Here is a 23,227-nt window from a genome sequence, read left to right on the forward strand (position 1 = left end):
GAAACAAAACCCATAGAAATGTGATCCAACACGTCACAGGCAGAGGGACAGCTGCCATGGCAGCATCAGAGCAGAGACACCAACAGAAAGACTGGAAATTGGGGCGCCAGTGAGGTGACAGCAACCTGGGCAAGGAGCCTGTGGGCAGGGTCAGGTCCTGTGCCTAGGACCACGTGCCTGTCACCAGCACCAAGGGCCTGTCACTATGACCAGGGGCCTTTCACTAGGACCAGGGACCTGTCACCATGACCAAGGGCCTGTCACTAGGACCAGGTTCCTGTCATTAGATCTGAGTTCCTGTCACTAGGACAAAGTCTTGTCACTAGGACCAGGTCTCTGTCACTAGGACCACGTTCCTGACCCTAGGAGCAAGGGCCTGTCACCAGGGCCAGGTTCCTGTCACCAGCACCACGGTCTGTCACTATGACCAGGGGCCTTTCACTAGGACGGGGGACCTGTCACTAGGACAAAGTCTTGTCACTCTGATTGGTCAGTGAGGCTGAGTCCTGATTGGTCCATGCAGCTGAGGCCTGATTGGTCTGTGCAGCTGAGGTCTGATTGGCCAATATGGTTGACTGTGATTGGCCAGTGAGGCTGAGTCCTGATTGGTCAATACGGCTAAGTCTGATTGGTCACTGTGGCTGAGTCCTGATTGGTCAATGTGGCTCAGTCCTGATTGGTCAGTGAGGTTGTCTCCTGATTGGTCAGTGCGGCTGAGTCTGATTGGTCAGTATGGCTGAGTCCTGATTGGTCAGTGTGACTGAGTTCTTATTGGTCAGTGAGGCTGAGTCCTGATTCGTCAGTGTGGCAGACTCTGATTGGTCAGTGTGGCTGAGTCCCGATTGGTCCATGCAGCTGAGGCCTGATTGGTCTGTGCAGCTGAGTCCTGATTGGTCAGTGAGACTGAGTCTGATTGGTCAGTGCAGCTGAATCCTTATTGGTCAGTGAGGCTGAGTCCTGATTGGTCAGTATGGCTGAGTCCTGATTGGTCAGTATGGCTGAGTTCTTATTGGTCAGTGAGGCTGAGTCCTGATTTGTCAGTGTAGCTGACTCTGATTGTCAGTGAGGCTGAGTCCTGATTGGTCAATGCGGCTCAGTCCTGATTGGTCAGTGCGGCTGAGTACTGATTGGTCAGTGCTGCTGACTCTGATTGGTCAATGTGCCTGAGTCCTGATTGGTCAGTGTAGTTTAGCCTTGATTGGTCAATAAGGCTGAGTCCTGATTGGTCAGTGTGGCTGATTCTGATTGGTCAGCGAGGCTCAGTCCTGATTGGTCAGTGTTGGTGAGTCCTGATTGGTCAATGCGGCTCAGTCCTGATTGGTCAGTGAGGCTGAGTCCTGATTGGTCAGTGCTGCTGAGTCCTGATTGGTCAGTGAGACTGGGTCCTGATTGGTCAGTGAGACTGGGTCCTCATTGGTCAGAGATGCTGAGTCCTAATTGGTCAGTTAGACTGAGTCCTGATTGGTCAGTGAGGCTTAGTCCTGATTGGTCAATGTGGCTGCGTCCTGATTGGTCAGTGACGCTGTGTCCTGATTGGTTAGTGATGCTCAGTCTGATTGGTCAATGCGGCTAGTCCTGATTGGTCACTGAGGCTGACTCCTCATTGGTCAGTGAGGCTGAGTCTGAATGGCCAGTGCAGCCGAGTCCTGTTTGTTCAGTGAGGCTGAGTCCTGATTGGTCAGTATGGCGGCGTCCTGATTGGTCAGTGATGCTGAGTCCTGATTGGTCAGTGAGGCTGAGTCCTGATTGGTCAATGAGGGTTACTCTGATTGGTCAATGTGGCTGAGTCTGCTTGGTCATTGAGGCTGAGTGCCGATTGGTCAGGGCAGTTGAGTCCTGATTGGTCAATGTGGCTGAATCTGATTGGTCAGTGCGTCTGATTCCCGATTGGTCATTGAGGCTGAGTCCTGATTCATCAGAGCAGTTGAGCCCTGATTGGTCAATGTGGCTGAATCTGATTCGTCAGTGCGTCTGAGTCCTGATTAGTCAGTGAGGCTGAGTCCCGATTCGTCAGAGCAGTTGAGTCCTGATTGGTCAATGCGGCTGAGTCTGAATTTTCAATGCAGCTGAGTCTGATTGGTCAGTGAGACTGAGCCCTGATTTGTCAATGCGGCTAAATCTCATTGGTCGGTGCGGCTGAGTCCTGATTGATCAGTGCAGCTGCGTCCTGTTTGGTGAGTGTGGCTTTGTCCTGATTCATCAGTGCATTTGACTCTGATTGGTCAGTGATGGTGAGTCCTGATTGGTCAGTGAGGCTGAGTCCTGATTGGTCAATGCGGCTGAGTCTGTTTTGTCAGTGAGGCTGAGTCTGATTGGTCAATTCCTCTGAGTCTGTTTGGAGTACTGCTGAGTCCTGATTGGTCCGGGAAGTTGAGTCCTGATTGGTCAGTGCGGGTGAGTGTGATTGGAGTGCAGCTGAGTCCTGAATGGTCAGTGAGGCTGTGTCTGCTTGGTCAGTGAAGCTGAGTCTGATTGGTCAATTCTGCTGAGTCTGTTTGGAGTACTGCTGAGTCCTGATTGGTCCGGGAAGTTGAGTCCTGATTGGTCAGTGCGGGTGAGTGTGATTGGAGTGCAGCTGAGTCCTGAATGGTCAGTGAGGCTGTGTCTGCTTGGTCAGTGAAGCTGAGTCTGATTGGTCAATTCTGCTGAGTCTGTTTGCAGTACTGCTGAGTCCTGATTGGTCAGGAAAGCTGAGTCCTGATTGGTCAGTGCAGGTGAGTGTGATTGGAGTGCAGCTGAGTCCTGATTGGTCAGTGAGGCTGAGTCTGATTGGTCAGTGAGCCTGAGTCCTGATTGTTTATTGTGGCAGAGTCTGATTAGTCAGTGAGACTGAGTCTGATTGGTCAATTCCACTGAGTGTGATTGGAGTGTGGCTGAGTCCTGATTTGTCAATACGGCTGAGTTTGGTTGGTCAATGCAGCTGAGACTTGATTTGTCCATGCAGCTGGGTCCTGATTGGTCTATGCAGCTGCATCTGATTGGTCATTCCGGCTGAGTCCTGTTTGGTCAATGGAACTGAGTCTGATTGGTTAATGCTGTTGAGTGTTATTGATCTGTGTGTCTGAGTCTGATTGGTCAGTGCATCTCAGTTCTAATTGCTTAATGCATGTGAGCGCTAGACATGCTAAAGCTGAGTCTGATTGGTCAGTGCAGCTGAGTCCTGATTGGTTAGTGTGTCTGAGTCTGATTGGTCTGTGGGACTGATTCCTGATTGATCAATGCGGCTGAGTCTGATTGGAGTGTGGCTGAGTCCTGATTGGTCAATGCGGCTGAATCTGAATGGGTGGTGCGGCTGAGTCCTGATTGGCCAGTGAGGCTGAGTCCTGATTGGTCAATGCGGATTGGTCAATGCTTTCCAAGAAGCCCAGCTGCATCCCAGAGCAAAACTCAAGAATATTCGTAGCCTCATAAGAACACTTGGCACCCAACAAGGTAAAATCCACAAGGTCTGGCATCCAACGAAATGTCCGAGCAAGCAGAAAAATATGACCCCCATACTAAGGAGCAGTCAATAAATTGAAAGCAAACCAGAACTGATACAGATGTCAGCAGAGAACAGGGGCATTAAAACAGCTGTCATAACTGCATCAACGTGTTCAAAGTAGAGGTATAGAAGATGTAAATAAATAAGATCCAAATGAAACTTACATAAATGAAAACTACCTTGTCTGAGATGAAAAATACTTGGGAAGCAGGAGGGATGGCCTGGCCGCTGCACAGCCTCCAGCTCTCCCAGGTTGGGGTTTGCCCTTGCTGTGTCCTCACAAGGACAACGCTTGGATTTACTTCCTCTTTCACAGAACAACGAAGCAGGCAGCGTCTGCACTGTGGGGAGGGCACTGTGGCGGGGGGGACGGCTGGGGCTCCGGGTCAGGTTCCCGGCTGGGGCTCTGCCCTGCCCTGGGCTCCTGCATGGCTGGTGCTGAATCGTCCCGATGCGGGCCTGGTCTGGCCCTGCCTGTCCCCGGGGCTTGGACAGCTCCAGTGCCAGGGGCTTCTCCCAGCCGTGTGCTGACCGCACAGCAGCTTCCAGTGCCTGTCGGCTCCCGCCTGGGCTGCAGACGGGGAGGACACAGCCAGCAGGGACCCGCACCCACGTCTGAGCAGCCTGTGGGGGAACTCCTGGGTCACCTGGGGAGCTTCTCGCCAGGTGTGCGCAAACTCCTCTGGCGCCTGAGCAGGTGAACCTCTCCCTGGCCTTTGAAAGTAACAGCACAGCAAACCCGCAGCTCAGCTGAGAGGCCGCTTTCTGGTCTGGAGGCGTCAGGCACAGGCAGCACCGGGGGCCCGTGGAAAAGCCCTGTGTGACCGGCCGGCAGGGGCTGCTGAGAGGCTGTGGTCTCCTCTGTGTTCCTTGCAGTGTGGGTAACGTCTGCCCGATGGCGGGCAGTGGGGGGTGGATGCCCCGGCCTGGCCATGAGCTGGCAGATGGCGCCAGGGTGGGGGGCAGAGGGCGTTGCCGCTGGGGCCTCAGCTGCTGGACCACCGGGTCCCTGCCCTGGAGCTGTCCCCTGTGGCCGAGTGACCCGGGGCGAGCAGGGCCCTCCTTGGCTTCCAACTCAGTCTCTCTGCATGGGGTGGGAGCAGTCGCCGGAGGGTGCTCCGCTCTCACGCTCTGCACACGGCAGGTGCCCGCGTTCGCTTCCCAGACGGCCACAGCAACAGCGTCCCGGGAGGAGGCGGCCACGACTCAGCCGGCGTTGCCCTCAGGCCCCGCGGGGGTCGGGACACACCGTGAAGCCCTGACTCCCCCTGGTCTCTGGGGAGGTCGTGTTCTCGTGACCCCTGGGAAGGGCTGAGGCGCCCGGGCAGAGCTGCCGCCCCTGCCTTGACCCACCACTGCCGAGTCTGTGTCGGCCCTGTCGTGGGGGACCCGGCGGAGCCGTCACCGAGGTTAGCGTTTGCGCGCCTGGGTGAGAAGGTCCCTCCCTCTGGGAATCTGCGAGTTGGTCTGAAAACGCAGGATCGTTGGATGGGGACAGGTGGGGACAGGGCATTGTTCTTGTCATCCTCGTTGTTTTGTGCAGATCCACATTTCCAGCTGGTTAATGTTTTTTTGCTTGAAAAATTTCTTTTAGTTTTTTTTTTTTGGTAATGAGAATCTGGTGGTGATAATTTCTTTCATTTTTTGGTCTGAAAAAGTTATTTTATTTTCTGTTTTGATGGTATGTCAGATATACCATCTGTTTGCTCCTGCCCTCTGGCGTCACGCCCTGTGTGAGAGGACGCGACTGCCAGTGAGTGAGGCCTTCCCGTGCCCAGACCTGAGACCCCGAGGGTGAGTGCGACATTCCGGTCCCAGCCCCAGGGACACTGCCTTGCTGTCCCCAGCCGCCTGCTAAGGGGCGGCCGGTCCTCAGAGACCCGGGAGGGGCTCCGTGTGGACATTTGGAAACGGGGAACCCACAGTTTCCACCACACTGAGGTCCCTCACGCCCAGGATGTGGTGGCCATGGGTGTGACGTCCACGCGGTGGCCTCTCCACCCTAATGGGGTATATCAGACTCTGAGCTGGACGTGGGTCTGGCTCAGCCTCTGTGAGGGAGTTTGTTGTCATCTCTGTTTCACTGGCGGGGTGTTCAGGTGGTTGTTCATAAACGTAGTTTCCTTACAGTAATTTCCTCCTTCCAGGGAACGTGCCATTGCAGCGCAAAGTCCTCTGTGTCCTGCCTTCAGAGTCTCCAGCGTCACTGCTGTGTGAGGTCTGCGACTGCACGGTAAGTACTCCCATGTGTTTTACTGTGTGTTCCACAATAGCCACACGCTCCCAGGTCATCACCATTAACCCCAAATCAGGAAATACACCTTTCTCCCTGACAGTCCAATCCACCAGGCCCACCTCACCACCTTCCCCAAGTGGGAGAAAAATGTGTCTTTCCCTTCGGTTCTAGTTTTCTTTTTCTGGAACTGTTTCTGAGACTGTCCCTCAGTTTCCCAGCCTTGGCAGATCTAAAGAGCAGAGATGACTCCAAGGCTGGTCTGGGAAGCGCTTCCTCCTGAGCAGATGTAGACCCCACATTTCGGGCAGGAACACCCTGTGTTTATGCCGTGCTCTCTCAGTGCAGCCCCCCCAGGGGGAGCGCAGATCCCCCACACACACACACTGGTGGTCTCAACCTGACAAAGGCAAACAGAGCTTTACAGACTCAAGTCTCGTCATATCGCTTTCCTGATTTATAACTTTGCCAGTGGTTTCCTACTGGCCTTGGAGAAACAACGCAGGACTGGCCATGGCCTCCAGACCCTGAGCGGTCCTGCCTGCTCCCCTCTCCCACATAGTCTACCCCAGCTGCCTGCAGTCTACTCTGCTCTAACTTTCAGGGACACAGCCGGTTTTTGGTGTCTCAGGGTTTTTATTCAGGTTCCCTCAACGCATCCACCCAGTGGACACCCTTAGCAAATTTTCCAAGGGTTTGCCCAGCTAGAGCCTTAAAGTCACAGCAGTTTGTGGTATCTAACAGTAGAAAAGTTGATAATGTGATTTTTCAAAAGACAAAAAAATTCGCTATTTAGTGTATCATTTGTGAGACTCAGCTTCGATTTATATATAGACCAAGGAAATAGTAGCCAAAACCAGTTTATATTTTAGATAATTAGTAAAGAAAAATTAAATCTCACTGCCAAATGAAAGGCAAATGGCCTAATTGATCATGGAAATTTCATAAGAATTTACTGAACCACATGTTACCTTGCTGTGTTCTCTAGCCGTGTGTGTGCACACGTGTGTCCACCAGTTGCGAGGTATCTCAGGTTTGCACACTTATGTTTACATCACCAATCAATATGACAAAGTCCCAATCCATACTATGACAATGTATATAAATATTGGAAAGCACCTTTTAAAATTTCACCGTTTTTACCACTTGTGAATATATAATTCAATGGAGTGTCATACATTGCCCGTGTTGTGCAACCATCTATTTATTAATAGTTCCAGATTTTTTTTTCTTCCTCTGAAGGAAACTCAGAGCCCATTACAAAGTCACTTTCCTTTCCCTGTCCCCCAAGTCCCTAGCAAGCACTAATCTATTTTTCATCGCCGTGGATTTGTCTGCTCTGGACATTTCATACAAATGGACTTATATAATATGTGGCCTTTTGTGTCTGATTTCCTTCACTTAGGACGTTTTCGAGGTTCATCCATGTTGCGATATACATCAGTACTTCATTCCTTTTTTCTGTATGATTAAATACATACAGCATTCACCATTTTCACCATTTTAAAGTGGTGACCGTGTGCTTTTGAATTGGAGATTCAAAGCCAGTCTTTGTTAAACTAGGGGGTGTACTCTTAGACAAAGACCAAAACCATTGGCTACTTTTGTATGTTGCCAGCTTATTTTGAATTTGTATCTTTTTTTATACCAGCAGCACTACTAAGAAGATGTTATTCACTTCTAAAATGGATGAATTATCATTATTCTGTGTGAGGAGACTATCTACTGTAGGGTTTATGGCTCTCGCCATAAGTCTTCAATGTACAAAGACTTCTATAATATATCTTACAATAATGGGTACTTCTTTGTGACAATATCTTTATTCTTTGAATGTTAATTTGATTAACATTCATTTTATTTGAGTACATACGATGATTTTTGATACCTTGTAATGGCACTGGTTCTGAAAGTAATCAAATGTTTTGGGTGAATTTGAGGAGTTTACATGATACTTATGGTTTCCTCAGTTTAATGTTTATTTTACCATTATTTTGTCACTGGGATAAAGAATAAGGGTGTTTCGGCTCAGTTTCATGCAAAGATTTCACTTTTAAACATTATTTTGCCTAAAATTAGCATTATGATGCTTTCTAAAGAAATGTTTTGTAGATCGTATTTCACAGCAAAATTTCTAAATCTGTACAGGAATTATTACAAAAGTGGACAAGGATTGGCAATTCTTTGTAAAGAATTTGTGAATTATATATAAATCTCTTCTAACATTTAATAAAAGTTTATTTTAACCTAAAAAAAGACACTTTAAATGTGACCGTCATCACATATATAACATGCCTCTGTGGGTTGTCATCTTACTTCTTGGTGGTGTGTTTGGATTCCCAAAAGTTTTTAATTTTGAGGAAATATTTTCTTTACTTGCTGTGCTTATGGTGTCAGATCTAAGAAGCCATTGTTAAACCCAATGGTATGAAGGTTTATCTCCGTGTTTTCTTCTAGAGTTTATGTTTTTATCTCTTACATTTAGGGCTTTGGAGCATTTTTAGTTAAATTTTTCTGTGTGATGTGATGTAAGGGTATAGTTTCCTTCCTGTGCATGTGGATAGTTCTCTAACGTCACTTGTTGAATTTAGTGACCTTGGGCCTTGGTTACAATCAATTGACCGTAAAGGTATGGAATTATTTCTGGACTGTCAGTTAAGTTCCATTGATCTATATGTGTACCCTCACACAGGTATCATCCTGTTTTGATTGCCGTTGCTTTGTAGTAAGGTTTAAGATTTAAAATTGAGAAGTGTGAGCCTCCAAGTGTGTCTTTCTGTTTCAAGAAGACTTTGGTTATTTGTGTTCCCTTAAAATTCCATCTGAATGTTAGGATCAGTTTGCCCATTTCTGCCAAAAGGCCGTTTTGGGTTTTTGTAGGAATTGCATTGAATTTGAGATCACTTTGTGTAGTATGGCCATCTTGAAACACATTCAGTCTCCAGTCCATGAGCATGGACTGTCTTTACGTTTATTTAGATATTCTTTAATTTTTTCAGTAGCATTTTGTAATTTTCGACATACAGGTTTGCACCTTGGTTAAGTTTTTTCCTAACTGGATTATTGTTGTTGATGTTATTCAAATGGAATTTATTTCTTAATTTTATTTCCCCATTGTTGATTACTAGTGTAAAGAAATAAAATAGATTTCTGTGCATTGATATGTTGTTCTGTGACTAAGCTGTATTTGTTTGCTAGCTCAAATAATTTTTTTTAATTCCTTAGGATTTTCTATACTTAAGATCATGTGATTTGGAATCTGTGAATAGTTTTACTTTCCTTTCACATATGGATGCCTTTTATTTCCTGTTCTTATGTAAGTGTTCTGGACAGAACTTTCAGTTCAATGTTATTTTTTATTTCAAAATGCTAATTAAGGTGGTACAAGTGATTTTGTTACATGGATGTCTTGTGTGATGTTGAAGTCAAGGGTTTCAGTGTGTCCATCACCAGAATAGTGTTCACTGTGGGCAAGTTTTTATCTTACAACAACTCTCCCTCTCTCCCCCCTTATAGGTTTTTCATGTCCTTTATATTGCTTTGTGCCCATGTATACCCATCTAGTAGCTCCCACTTGTTAGTGAGAACATATGGTTTTTGTTTTTTCATTCCTGAGATAGTTCAGTTAGGATAATGGTTTCTAGTTCCCTCCACATTGCTGCAAATGACATTACTTCAGTCCTTTTTTTTTTTTTTTTTTTTTTTTTTTTAGAGATAGGGTCTTGCTCTGTTTCCTGGGATAGAAGGCAATGGCATGATCATAGCTCACTGCATCCTCACATGCTGGGGCTGAAGTGATCCCTCTGTCTCAGCCTCCTGAGTAGCTGGGACTACAGGGACATGACACCATGCCTGCCTTATTGTTCTTTTTTCTGTCTTTCTTTTTTTTTTTTTTTTAGAGACTGGGTCTCACTCTTGCTCTGGCTGGTGTTTCCCTCCTTTTTATGGCTGAATAGTACTTCATGATTTATATACATACACACACACACACACACACACACACATATATACACATTTTTGTCCCCTCATGAATTGAAGGGCACTTACGGTGATTCCACATCTTTGCAATTGTGAATTGTTCTGCTATAAACATTCAAGTGCAGGATAAAATGACTTTATTTCCCTTGAGTAGATACCCAGGAGTGGGATTGCTAGATCGAATGGTAGGTCTACATTTGTTTCTTTGAGGACTCTCCATTCTGTTTTCCATAGAGTTTCTACTAATTTCAGTCGCACCAGTGTATCAGTGTTCCTTTCTCTCTGCATCTGTGGCAGCATCTATTGTTTTTTGAGTTTTTTTTTTTTTCTTGAGACAGAGTCTCGCTTTGTTGTCCAGGCTAGAGTGAGTGTCGCGGTGTCAGCCTAGCTCACAGCAACCTCAAACTCCTGGGCTTAAACGATCCTCCTGCCTCAGCCTCCCAAGTAGCTGGGACTACAGGCATGCGCCACCATGGCCGGCTAATTTTTTCTATATATATTTTTTAGTTGGTCAGATAATTTCTTTCTATTTTTAGTAGAGACGGGGTCTTGCTCTTGCTCAGGCTGGTCTCGAACTCCTGAGCTCAAGCAATCCACCCGCCTCAGCCTCCCAGAGTGCTAGGATTACAGGTGTGAGCCAACGCGCCCGGCCCTGTTTTTTGACTTTTTAATAATGCCTATTCTGATTGGGGTAAGGTGGTATGTTATTGTAATTTTAATTTGCATTTCTCTGATGATTAGTGATGTTGAGCAGTTTTTCATATGTTTCTTGGCCATTTGTCTATCTTCTTTCCAAGAATGTCTGTTTCAGTCTTTTGCCCATTCTCAGATGAGGATGTTCATTTTGTTCTTGCTTATTTGTTTGAGTTCTTTGTAGATTCTGGATATCAGTCTTTTGTCAGATGTATAGTTTATCAGTATTTCTCCCATTGTGTAGGTTGTCTATTCAGGGTGTTGGTTATTTCCTTTGCTGTGTACAAATTTTCTAATTTAATTAAGTCCCATTTATTTATTTTTGGTTTTGCTATTTGTCTTTGGGGTCTTGGTCATAAATTCTTTGACTTGGCTGAAGTCTCAAAAGTTTTTCCTACTTTTTTTCTAGAATTTTTATGGTTTCATGCTTTTCATTTAAGTCTTTAATCCATCTTGAATTGATTTTTGTATATAGTGAGAGAGGGATCCTGTTTCCTTCTTCTGCATATGGATATCCAATTTTCCCAGCACTATTCATTAAATAGGGCTTCCTTTCCTCAGTGTATGTTTTCTCCTTTGTCAAAAATCAGTTGGTTCCAGGTAGATGGTTTTATGTCTGGGTTCTCTATTTTGTTCCCTTGGATTAGTCTCAGTTTTTTACACCAGTACCATGGTGTTTGGGTTCCTGTAGCCTTGTAGTATAATTTGATGTCACGTAATGTCATACCTCCAGATTTGTTGTTCAGTATAATGTTGCATGCAGAGGTTAAAGTGAGCATCTTTGCTTTGTCCCTGATCTTAGCGGTAAAAGCTCTCAGTCCCCACTATTGAGATAATGTTCACTGTGTGTTTTCCATAAATGCTTTTTATCATGCTAATAAAATTGCATTCTATACCTAGCTTGTTTGGTTTTTAGATAAAAAATGGTGTATTTTGTTTAAAGCTCCTTCTGTAAGAATTGATATGATGATGTGATATTTTTCCTTCATTATGCTAATATGGTGTAGTACGTAGGAGATAATAGAAAAAAACTTTGTGATACAATGTCTGAATAACAAAAAATGAAGTCTATTTAAAAAATCCAGGGCCAGGCATGGTGGCTCATGCCTGTAATCCTAGCACTGTGAGAGGCCGAGGCAGGTGGATCGCTCAAGGTCAGGAGTTCGAGACCAGCCAGAGCAAGAGCGAGACCCCATCTCTACTAAAAATAGAAAGAAATTATCTGGCCAACTAAAATATATATAGAAAAAATTATCTGGGCATGGTGGCGCATGCCTGTAGTCCCAGCTACTTGGGAGGCTGAGGCAGGAGGATCGCTTAAGCCCAGGAGTTTGAAGTTGCTGTGAGCTAGGCTGACGCCAGGGCATTGTAGCCAGGGCAAAAGAGTGACACTGTGTATCAAAAAAAAAAAAAGAAAATGCCAGCTGGATGTGCTGGGCCTGAAGCCAGTGAATGACAAAACGATTCTGACTGTTACATTGAAAAAAACAGTGGTCGGAGGGTTTCAGGAACTCGAGGTCTCAACTGCCACCGACAGACACCTCGCCCCCTGCCAGCCCGGCACCCCGCTTCCTTGTCAGGGCGCGGCCGCGGCCCACAGCGCGTGCAGACGCTGCCCCTCCGCGGCCAGGCGGGCGCCAGCCGCAGCCGCCTGCAGGCCGGGCGGGGAAGAGGCTCCCGCGCGCTCCCCCCGCCCAGGCTCGGTCGCCATCTTCCGCGCGCGCTTTCCCGCGCAGGCTCCACCCCCTGCTGCCGGCGGGCTGCTCGCCTCGGAAGCGGCCGCCCAACCTGCGCGACTCTAAGGTGGGGGTTCGGCCACCGCCCATCCCGAGGTGGGGCGGGGCTGGGGCGGGGGTGGGGCGGGGCCGGCATGGCGGCTGCGGCGGTTGCGCGACGAGGCTCCGCCCTCCCGCCGCTCTCGGAGCGCGCGACGCCTGCGCGTGCGCCCGCGCACGAGTGTGGGCCGGACGGAGGGAGCCGGGAAGCGGCGAGCGCGCCAGGAGCGCAGCTGCGGGCGTCGGGGCGGCAGGAGCCTTGAAGCCGGCCCGAGAGCGGGGCTGGGCGGCTGAGGCAAAGGCGACGGTGAGTGCAGCGCCCGCCCCGCGCCTCGCCTTCTCGGGCCCTTGCGCGGCAGCCTGAAGCCCCGAACCCCGGTCCCCGAGGGCTCCGTGGTGAGCGTGGCCCGGCCCTGCCAGCCGCGCGCTGCGGGCTGCGCCTGCGGCTCCGCTTCCAGGTTTGGGCGAGGTCTCCTCCCCGAGGACCGCCCTTTGGGTTTCCTCCGTTCTCTCTGAGGAATGGACGCGAGCTCAGCTCGGCATTCAGGCAGGCGGGCACTGAGGCGGCCGAGCGCCCGCCGCGGGGACACGGGAATGCGGACCCCTCCCCCACTTGGCGGGTCTGGCGGTCGCGAGGGTGGTGCGAGGGGCGGGCGGGGACACCGGGGTCTCCAGGTGCGGGTTGGCGGGGCGGGGACCCGGCTCCGGAGCCCCGACTGTGGCCCGAGGCGCTGGCGCGTCCCGCCCGCGGGTCCCGCTGCGGAGCTCGCCGGGCTCGGAGCGAAAGTCCCGCCGCCTCGTCGGAGGAGCGTGGGCGACTCCCGCAGGTGGTTTCACCGGCTGTGGCTGCGGGTTGTGACTTTGGTCCCGGGCGTGGTGGGTAGCGGCTCGCCCTGCCGCTTTAACAGCTGAAAAAGCGCCCCAGTCCACTGACTTAAATATGTGCAATAAACAGTGCTGAGATTCCTTATTACCTTGCAATTATTTTAAATGATGAGGCTTCGTAGAGGAATTTGGTGGTGGTGTGCAGCTTAAAAAATTTAAACGTTAAAGGGCTTGGAATACAGTAGATGCTCCTTAAAATATTTGTTGAACGAATGAATCTGGAAACATCAGACAAAGCGGGTCTCACGTGTAGTAAAATTTAGGCACATACCCTTTTGCCTAAGATTAAGGAAAAAACGTTGGCAAAAAACATGTAGTTTTGTTTATATGCTTGTTTTTGATTTTTACCCAATATATGCATACTTTGGAAAATCAGTTGTTACTCTCAGTGCTACTAACATAGAAAATAAGTTTGAAATGTGAATTTTTTATTTTGAGAAAAGTTGGTATACATTATCTATTTCTTAAAAACAGGCTTTATATCTCATTTTCTTTAAAAATAATGGAGAACATAAAGAGGCGCTGGGATTGTATTTTGAGACCTGGCTTTATTTTTCATTGTGAGTAAAGTTGTTTATGTGTTCTTGAGGGACTGCTATGGTCTTGAGTTTCTTTTTCTACAAGGGAGAACTGTAAATTGAAGGAGAGGAAAAAAAAAAACCTAATGTTGCACTAATACAATTAAACATTACCATTTACTCAACAGATATTCATTAAACATCTATTATGTGCTGAGATCTGTGTTGAGTGCTGTTTCTGGGGATGAACAAAACTCACAATAATCCTTTTTTAAAACGAGCATAAAGTTCTTATGATGTTGCAAGTGGAGGCTGTCTTAAACGCCTAGTGCCTGCTTTAGGTTGGGAAAGATGGCAGGTGAACTGCAGGAACTGTAAATTCCTAACAGTCTTTTAAAAGTTAATAAGTAACTTAAAAGGGCTAAGATCATTGGGTTACACTTTCCTATTGTCTGTTTAGTAAAATCTATCTACATTTTAAAAAGAAGGGAGGAAGAGATTTAACAAACTGGTGTTTTTATTATCTCTGTCTTACAAGAAGATTTTAGGATAGCATATTTATTGAAAGGTCTTGTACTTCTGGTTCTGTGTTCTGTAAATAATCTTTGCAACAACAATATTTTCTGTGTTTAAAAATCAGTGATGATAAACATTGGATTCCTTTTCCATAAGGAACATTTTTAATTAAAGCACCATTTCAGGAATTTTATTTTGTCCTTTTCTTTACTATTTACAAACACAGGATTAACTTGATAATGCTGAAATTAGGATTATTAGTAATAATTTGTGGTTCCATATATGGACTTCATCTATAGTTTTACAACTGATAGAACTGCTTATTAAAAAGACGATGAAATTTTTAGTATTGCATTTATTCTAAGGTTGCATTGCCTATTATTATTTTATTTATATATGTTTAAAAACAATATTTGGCCTCTTCAGAAGTCTGAGTTAATGCACTCCAAAGCCAATCTTGATCTTTACAAAATAATGTAGATTACTATTTTTTTTGCAGTTAGCTTTTGAATTTTGGTGGACCCTTTTGACTTGTCAATGCTTATAATAGTTGCTGGATCATTTCTGTCAGTGTATAGATAATATATGCATATAGATACTGCTATCTCCCATCTTTAAAAAACCTTGTTCACATCTTTCTTTAGTTACTACTCTCCAGAAAAGTTGACATTTGTGGTCTTAAGTACTCCCTCTCTCTCTTGGATCCACTACAGTGAGGTTTTTTTTCTCTTCCATTCTACCATAGCAGCTCTTTTTTGAGGTTTCTGACCTCTTTGGTGAATTCTAATGTCAGTGAATATAGCAGCAATAACAGCATTTGATGTGGTTGATAATGTTCTCTTGTTTGAAACCTTCTTCCCTTTGCTTCTGTGATATTACTGCTTATTTTCAGTTTCTTTTGCTGGTTCCTTTTCATCACTCCAACTTCTAAAAAATGAGGCAGTGTTCCAGGTATATATATTTAGACCTCTTCTGTATTTATATTTAGTCCCTTTTGATCTCATCTAGCTAGAATTATATATTTCTAACTAAAAATTTTATCTTTAGTCTGAATTTCTTTCCTAATCTCCAGACTTGTATGTTCGTCTGCGTACTCAACATTTTCAGCTAGATGTCTAATTTAACTAGACATCTAGATCCCAAATTTAACATGTCACAACTGAACAACTCGTCGCCTCCTTCTCTCCCACCCCCTCCAATAATAGTTTCCATTCCATTCTTCCTCATCTTTTAAATGTCCACTCGCTCTTGCAGTATCTCTGGCCCCAAACCTCATAGACATCTTGACTGCTTTCCTGCTGATACTCCCATGTCTAATTCAAATAATTGTCATGAAAGTACATTCTTTGTGTACTGTAAATGCTGCCATAACTATAAATGGAACCACAATTTGCTGCCACCCCTGTAAGCAACCATAATCTCTTGTTTGTGTTATTTTCATAGTCACTAGTCTCCCCGCTGCTTCTGTACTTTTCTATTCTCAACCCAGCAACCAGGGTGATCCTTTTAACATGAAAGTCTGATTATTTTACTCTTGTGTTCAAACCGTTCAGTGGCTTTCTATATCCTTGAGAGTAAAAGCCAGAATATTTACTGTGCCTATAAGAGCCTCTGTTGATCTATACCTCCTGCCTTTCTGGTTTTGTGTCCTACACAATCAGGTTTCTCCCTGGCTTCCTCTACTCTGGCCCCCAGGCATCCTCCAGGTTTCTTGAACCTGCCAAGCGCAGGCTTGCTTTCATGCCCTCAGGGATAGAGCATTGTTTTATTCACTGCAGAGTCCCCAGGACCATGGCCTCTTGATGGGCACTCACAGTTCCTGAATGAATGGCTGCTTGTCTTGTTACTCCTGATTCTGGTTACAGCCTATATGCATGTTTCCGTAACAAAAGTATTTGAACTTCACCTAAAACTGTATAGTCCTGTAAGAATTAAGTAGAAACAAATTTAGATACAAGAATATAAAGTAAGTTTTAACTCAATTTTTGTGTATGGGAAGTGAAAATACACAGTGAAATGGTAAGGAACAGAGGAGGTGGGAAAGGAATGAAGAGAGCTAAGGCAAATGAAATAAAGAAGAGGAAAACCTGGTTTGGAAATAGGGTGACAACGTGTAAAAAATGTATTTTTTGCTTGCCCCGTATTTCTTTTAAGTTCCATTTCTTGAGTTCTGAGTGTTAGTGATTTTCATGGACTAGACACTTCAAGTTGGACTATATTATGTATGCCCTTCTTTTTATCAGGGATGTAGGCTCAGGTGAGATCAGAAGCCAAAACTTCATTGTTCTTCTGTGTTTTGCTCAATTCTTTTTGTTAAAGAAAAGGAGAAATTACTGAGAAAGCCTAATGGTATTCTTAGCAGTTTTTATTTTTTTTGTAGAAACCTCCAATAGAAGTCTCATAGTTTTAGGGAGAGATTTTCAGTGTACAAAAATGTATTGGTATGCCTGTCCTTTTGGTACTGTACCGCCTATTTAGTCCCCCCTTAAAAAAGGAGAGGAATATAAGTACATTTATTGTTTTGCACGGTAAACTAGCAGCTAGCTACAATAATCACAAGTTTATTGAGTAGCATTAAATGCATATACTTATTTGTGCTCTTAAATGAAAAAAAAGAAAAATGCTTGTACAGACTTAAATGCATAGTCTAAAAATGCAGTTTAACTGATATTTAGTTGGGAAATGAGAGTGCAAGGGGAATTAATGATATGCAGATTTTTAGTATTTCCTTCTGCTAAGACAAGATTTTTTTCTTTTACCCTTTTTCCCTGAGCTGTAGGTCTCATTTCCTGTTGGTTGATTAAAAAAAAAAATCTTTTAGATAAATTGTTGAAATGAGTAGCTCAGTAGTTCCTGAATGAATAAATAATTTTATGTGCAAGTATAAATTCTCCTTAAACCAGTCTCCACAGTTTCCTATTTTTGTGTAATATGCAAAAATTTGTGTTTATTGACTTGGGGGACTTTTATGCGGCCATAATGTGGACTTGGTTTTCATGGCTATAGGGAGTGTGGGTGTATATGTGTGTATTTCTTTACAGTTTTTGTAATATGAACATGTAATTTAGACTGATACGCTGATATTTTACTTTAACTCCTGAGCACTAATTTGAACAAAAATCGGATTTGGTGTTATATTTTTCTTTCACTTTAAAATAAACATGACCTTTATAATTCTTAAAAAGTCTATTTACATACCAAATAAAATGATTTTGGATGATACACTAGAAGTGTTTGCCTATGGTTTTGAAATAATCCTAGCCTGAACAACATAGTGAATTTATTTTATAGACTAATTAGGTCATCTTCATTAGAATTCAACATTGATGTACTTGAATTCATATGTTAGCATTTTACATATGAAGTAACCATCTTGGGTTAGTAAGATCCTTATTTCTGAGCTGGTGTGTAGTCCTACCACTAAGTTTATTTCAGCTGTAGTCACAGGTTTTTTTTTTTTTTTTTTTAAAGAGACATAGTTTTGCTCTGTTCCCAAGGCTGGAGTGTTGTGGTGTGATCATAACTCCTGGGATTGTTGTAGCTAGCTACTAATTTGCCATGCAGAACAATAAATGTACTTATATTCCTCTCCTTTTTTAAGGGGGGACTAAATAGGCAGTACAGTACCAAGAGGACAGGTATACCGATACATTTTTGTACACTGAAAATCCCTCCCTAAAACTATGAGACTTCTATTGGAGGTTTTTACATTGGCAATCTCCTGCCATTGCCTCTTGAGTAACTGGGACTACAGGCGTGTACCACCGTGCCCAGCTGAGCAGAATTTTTTTTTTTTTTTTTTAGAGATGGGGTCTTGCTGTGTTGCCCAGGCTGGTCTTGAATTCTTGGGCTCAGGAGATCTTCCTGCCTCTGACAACCTCTCAGACAGTCTCACCTTTGCTCATTACACTCTATCCAAGTTAGTCTGTTCAATTTCTCAAACATGCCATGCTTGGTCTTGCCTTAGGACATTTACACTAGTTGTTTCCTTTGTCTGAATGGTCTTTCCCAGATCTTGAGCCTGGCCCCTTAACTTTAAGGTCTCAGCTTAAATATCACCTAACTCACCACTCAGTTTAAAATAGCTTCCCCATTACTGTTTTAATTTCTTCATGGCATTTCTCAGTCCTTGAAATTATGTATTTTTATGTATATTTCTTATGAGAGCAGGGACCTCCTTTGTCTTGTTCCCTGCTGTCCACAATGCCTAGAACGCTACCTGGCACCAAACAGGTGTGCAGTAAAGTGTTGAATGGATGAAACCAGGTACCAGTCTCATCTGTTCTGTTATGAATGACTTTAGTGTACTAGTATTTTAAACTGTCAACAGCACATTTCTTCTGACCTGGGGAAGACAGAAACTGGATCGGTCAGACAAAAGCCTGGTTTTAGAAAAGGGTGAGACAGTCTGGGACCTGCTCTGGTCCTCAGCGTGTCCCGTGGAGCCAGTGGTGCTGGCGTCGGTGGGTGCCTGTGCCTCTCGCTCTGAGTCCACGCCCAGTGCCTCGTCTGCAGCTTGGACTGGCCGTGGGGGGACAGTTACAACACGGGAGTGGGCAAAAGCTGCAGATCAGGGCTCTGTCTTTCAAAAGAGGTGGTGGTTCAGTATTTATCAGGAGACCACTGGGTGGGCCCATGTGAAATTGCTGGTTTTTGCTTGAATATTGGCAATTTCTTATGTTTTAACCTAGTAGAGTTAGTTGGTTTGGTTTAAAGGTAATTTCTTCATAGGAGTTAGTGAAATTACCTCAGTGCTTTACTTTCTTTCTTTTTCAAAATTATGTTCTCTTCACATCTGATGATTACTTGAAATTCATTTAATGCATAAAATTAGCTATTTATATGTTTGTATGTTATTTAACTGTATATCTAATAGTTTAGCTTATTCCAAAGCAGGCACGAAAGATCTTCAGATTCCTCTGAGAATGTTCTTGGTTTTGCTGCTGAGCAGTAACTAAGCCTTTTGAAAGGTGTTCCTTTTCTAGTCAAGAAAGCAGATCCGATTCAGTTAGTGATACGGCATTATCTACCCTTTTTTTCCCCCCAGAATGATTTACATAAATATGTCCGAGTTCAGTTCTTTGGTTTTTTTTTTTTCTGGCTTTTTTCTTCTTTTGCCCATTATTACTCTTGAAGCGCTTGCTTACATTTTCTGATCATTTACTTTTGCTACTCCATGATTTCTTCTACAAATAAATGTCACTAAATCAATGAAATGATTTTGTCTTGTTTCTCGAGTTTTTTCCTGTTATCTTTCCTGTGGTTACCTGGACATTCCAGCCCATTTCCAACCCTCCCCCCAGCTCTCCAGTAAAGAGACATGAAATTACAGGCATCATTTTCTTATCTGAGGAAGTTTATTGTTTGAAAATTGAACTTTGTTGGCTCAGGGGAATTTATTGGTATTTCTTGAGCAACATTTGCTTTATGTTAATTCTGAATAAGTGGATTTGAACTGGTGGTATTGAATTGTTATAAAATATGACACCCACATTTCCTATCCTTTAACTCAAATTGTTCTCTTATGTGCATATGAAAAAAAAGTGTTTAATATAGAGCATCAGAAAGTACATATAAGGTAAAGAAGAAACCTTTACGCCTACCACCGCAAGATAACCAACCGCTGGTAATATTTTGCTGAGTGTCCTTCCAGATAAATCAGTGAATATATGCTTTTTCACAAAAGTAGGATCTTATTATACATACTATTCTATAACATTTTGCCTTAGCAAATGTTATGATCATATAAGCATTGCTTTTTATTACTTCAGTTTGAAAGGGTCTTATTGGAAAGTGAAAATTTTGTTTGACAAGGGTAAAGCTGTCAGTAAAGTTGTGATTAAAAACAATGGTGTTTATGGAGAGCAGAATGTGGCAGAGTCAACTGGAGACGAGAATTACTTAAGCAGTAATTGTTTTCTTAGGAGCTCTCTCACCATTGTACAATAGCCTGATTGTTTTATACTAGCTAACAAAAACCGTTCCTGACTCTATGTAAAGTAGAATTATTTTAAATAGCCATATGGTGAAATATGGGCCTGTAAATATGTTCATATTTTTTAGACTGCCCAAGTCCTACTGATGTCTTAATATTAAAAACTTCTAGAAGAAAAATGTGTTTTTTTGACATCCTTCATCTATGTGTAGTATGACAGCTTTATTAGATATTGCTACCCTTTTTATGTGTCAGAGTGAGGGAGTTTTTAGAAAAAGAAAATTTAGCATGTAAGAATTCTTATGTTAATGTCTGATTTGACTTTTGTTTTATGACTGAAAATTCTTGTGGAAGAATTGCTGATATGTATTGGTGTATTGCATTCTTGGAAATTACCAGTCCGAATCTTGTCAAGTAATTGTTTAGGTCTTAAGGTAGCAATTTTTTTTTTTTTTTTTTTGAGACAGAGTCTTAGTCTGTTGCCTGGGCTAGAGTGCCGTGACATCAACCTTGCTCACAGCAACCTCAGACTCCTGGGCTCAGGCAATCCTCCTGCCTCAGCCTCCTGAGTAGCTGGGACTACAGGCATGCACCACCATGCTCGGCTAATTTTTCTATATATATTTTTAGCTGTCCGTATAAGTTCTTTCTATGTTTAGTAGAGACGGGGTCTTGCTCTTGCTCAGACTGGTCTCGAACTCCTGAGTTCAAACGACCCGTGCGCCTCGGCCTCCCAGAGTGCTAGGATTAGAGGCATGAGCCACCGTGCCCGGCCAGCAATTTTTTTTTGAGACAGCTCTTACTCAGTTGCTGGGGCTAGAGTGCTGGTGGAGTCGTTATATCTCTCTGCAACCTCCTACTTCTCGGCTCAAGTGATCCTCGTGCCGCAGCCTCCCAAGTAGTTGGGACTACAGGCATGGGCCACCGTGCCCGGCTACTTTTTTCTGTTTGTGGTAGAGATGGGGTCTCACTCATGCTCAAGCTGGTCTTGAACTCCTGAGCTGAAGGGATTCTCCCCCTTCGGCCTCCCAGAGTGCTAGGCTTACAGGCACCAGCCACTGTGCTGGGCCTGAAGTAGCAATTTTTAAAGCCAATCAAATATCCTTTAAGGGTTTTATAATTTAAATGTTTTTTCCTTTGCCACAGGAAAGGTACCTGTTACCTAGGGTAGAAGTAGGCTGTTGATGTTTTGCCTTGTTTTTAGCTATGTCATTTTCTGTGTTGTATTACTGCTTGCTCGTAAGCTCTTGTAGTCTTTTTCTGTTCAGTAGCCATTTCTCTTACCCCGCAATGCTACATCCTGGACGGTGCATGTGTTGTGGAAAGCACTTCTCACATGGTAAAGAAAAATAAAAAGCAGTGTAGTCAATGTGGATTTTTTTTACTGAGAAATGATGTATTTCTTGTTTAAAGACTGGCAGTGTAGTCACTAAAAAATGTTTTTCATCCACATTATATGTTTGTGAATGGATATGCAGGTGTCTCTGTTTGTTGGAAGGTAAAGTGAATCTTGAGATAAATTCGAGAAAAGTGTTTAGAATTATTCCATACATTTTGCTGTTTTAAAAAAGTGTTATTTTTTAAAAAGTTTCATTCCACAGTGAGTTTTTAGCCTCCTCTTTTTACATTTATTTTGTTTTTGTAAACTGTTCTAAAGAAGCTTAGAAACTAGTCACACAGTAAGTGGCAGAACTCACATTTGAAGTCTTTTCTGATTTTTCAGAGTCAGTAAGCTTGGGAAGCGCTGTACAGTGGCAGAAAGAATATGGACTTTGGAGTTAGACACACCTCAGTTTGATTCCTAAATCTGGCACATATTTGCTGCATGGCAAGTTCTTACCCTTGGTGATTTTTATTTTTCTTTTCATTTAAGTGAGGGTAATAGGCTTATTAAGATTAAATGAAGTAATACACATAAAGCGCTTGGCTTGTAGAAGGTGCTGATAAATGTTTCATTTCCTTTCTGCTACACCTTATGGTTTTAAAATATCTTGGGAGCCACTTGGACATTTCACTTGAAAGTGAATTGCAGTCAGGAAACTGGAAATAGACATAACCCAGGTGGACTCGTATTGTAGTGACCCTCTTAATTTCCCTGTCTGAGAAGCAGAGTGGTTCTTATAACTGTTCAAAATATTTGACTTCAAGGCAGGTTTTATTGTTAAAAGCTGAAATGGAACCCATTGGGATGAGTTAATTATTGCTGACCAAAATGGCAAGAAAGTAACTATTTCTACATTTCCTGAGAAATTGAAGCATTTGTGCTGTATGCATAAAGATGGTGAATTTTAAAGGCTAAGAACTGACCCTTTGAAAAGAAATATATGATGAAAATAGGAGAAGAAAGTGTTAAACCAATAATAAAATTTTTTTTATCAGATTTAAGAGATGGTGCTGATTCAGACGTGCGCACAGTGACACAGGTGCTAAATGCAGTGCTGGAGGGAGTACAGATCTGTGGAACCTGTTGCAGAAGCACTTGGGCAATGTCACAGAGCAGAACTTGGTACTTCTGAGAGTACATCCTAAGTAACCGATTTTTCTGTTTTGCGGGAGTGAGGGGAGAAATAATTTTTTTACTGTAACAGCCTTATTGAGATTATTCACATAACATAAACACCTTTTTAAAGTACATAAGTCAGAGTTATATAGCCCTTGCCACTATCTAATTTTACAATGTTTTCATCACCCCCCCCAAAAAAAAAAGAAATTAGTAGTCGTTCCCCGTTCTTCCCTCTCCTCAGCCCCTGGCAACCACTAACATATTTCATCTTTCTAGATTCGCCTCTTTGGACATGTGATATAAATGGAATTATATGCTGTGTGGCCAACTGGCTTTTTTTCATTTTGCATAATGTTTCAAGTGTGATCTGGACAGTGTATATCAATAGTACATCATTCTCTTTTATGGCTAAATATTATTCCATTGTAGGATATACAACATTTGACTTATGTATGCACTAATGAATAGATAGTGAGTGAGTGAACCCAAACAACTATGATGAACAACGCTGCTATGAAAATTCATGTACGGGTTTTTTTGTGTGGATATGTTTTTTTTTTTTTTTTTTTCCAGACAGTGTCTCACTCTGTTGCCCGGCCTAGAGTGAGTGCCGTGGTGTCAGCCTACCTCACAGCAACCTCAAACTCCTGGGCTCAAGCAATCCTTCTGCCTCAGCCTCCCGAATAGCTGGGACTACAGGCATGCGCCAC

General features: G+C 43.7%; 2 long non-coding RNA genes across 6 annotated transcripts in view; both read left to right on the plus strand.

Annotated features, from left to right (window-relative positions):
- Positions 1-4,429: 4,429 nt before the first annotated feature.
- Positions 4,430-5,667, plus strand: LOC123623581. Its single transcript, XR_006729926.1, has 3 exons — positions 4,430-4,893; positions 5,175-5,278; positions 5,632-5,667. It is a non-coding gene; the product is annotated as an uncharacterized LOC123623581 (long non-coding RNA).
- A 13-nt stretch (positions 5,668-5,680) lies between these two features.
- LOC123623580 overlaps positions 5,681-23,227 on the plus strand; it is a 57,697-nt gene continuing 40,150 nt past the window's right edge. For 2 of the 5 annotated variants that reach the window (XR_006729924.1, XR_006729922.1), the window contains exon 1: positions 12,333-12,467. This is a non-coding gene — a long non-coding RNA (uncharacterized LOC123623580). Of the gene's footprint in view, positions 5,718-12,332; positions 12,468-23,227 lie in introns of those variants that run through there. The other 3 variants (XR_006729921.1, XR_006729923.1, XR_006729925.1) reach the window with 2 other exon arrangements.

Source organism: Lemur catta, chromosome 18 (assembly GCF_020740605.2).
Source record: "Lemur catta isolate mLemCat1 chromosome 18, mLemCat1.pri, whole genome shotgun sequence".
In the NCBI taxonomy this organism is placed as follows: domain Eukaryota; kingdom Metazoa; phylum Chordata; class Mammalia; order Primates; family Lemuridae; genus Lemur; species Lemur catta.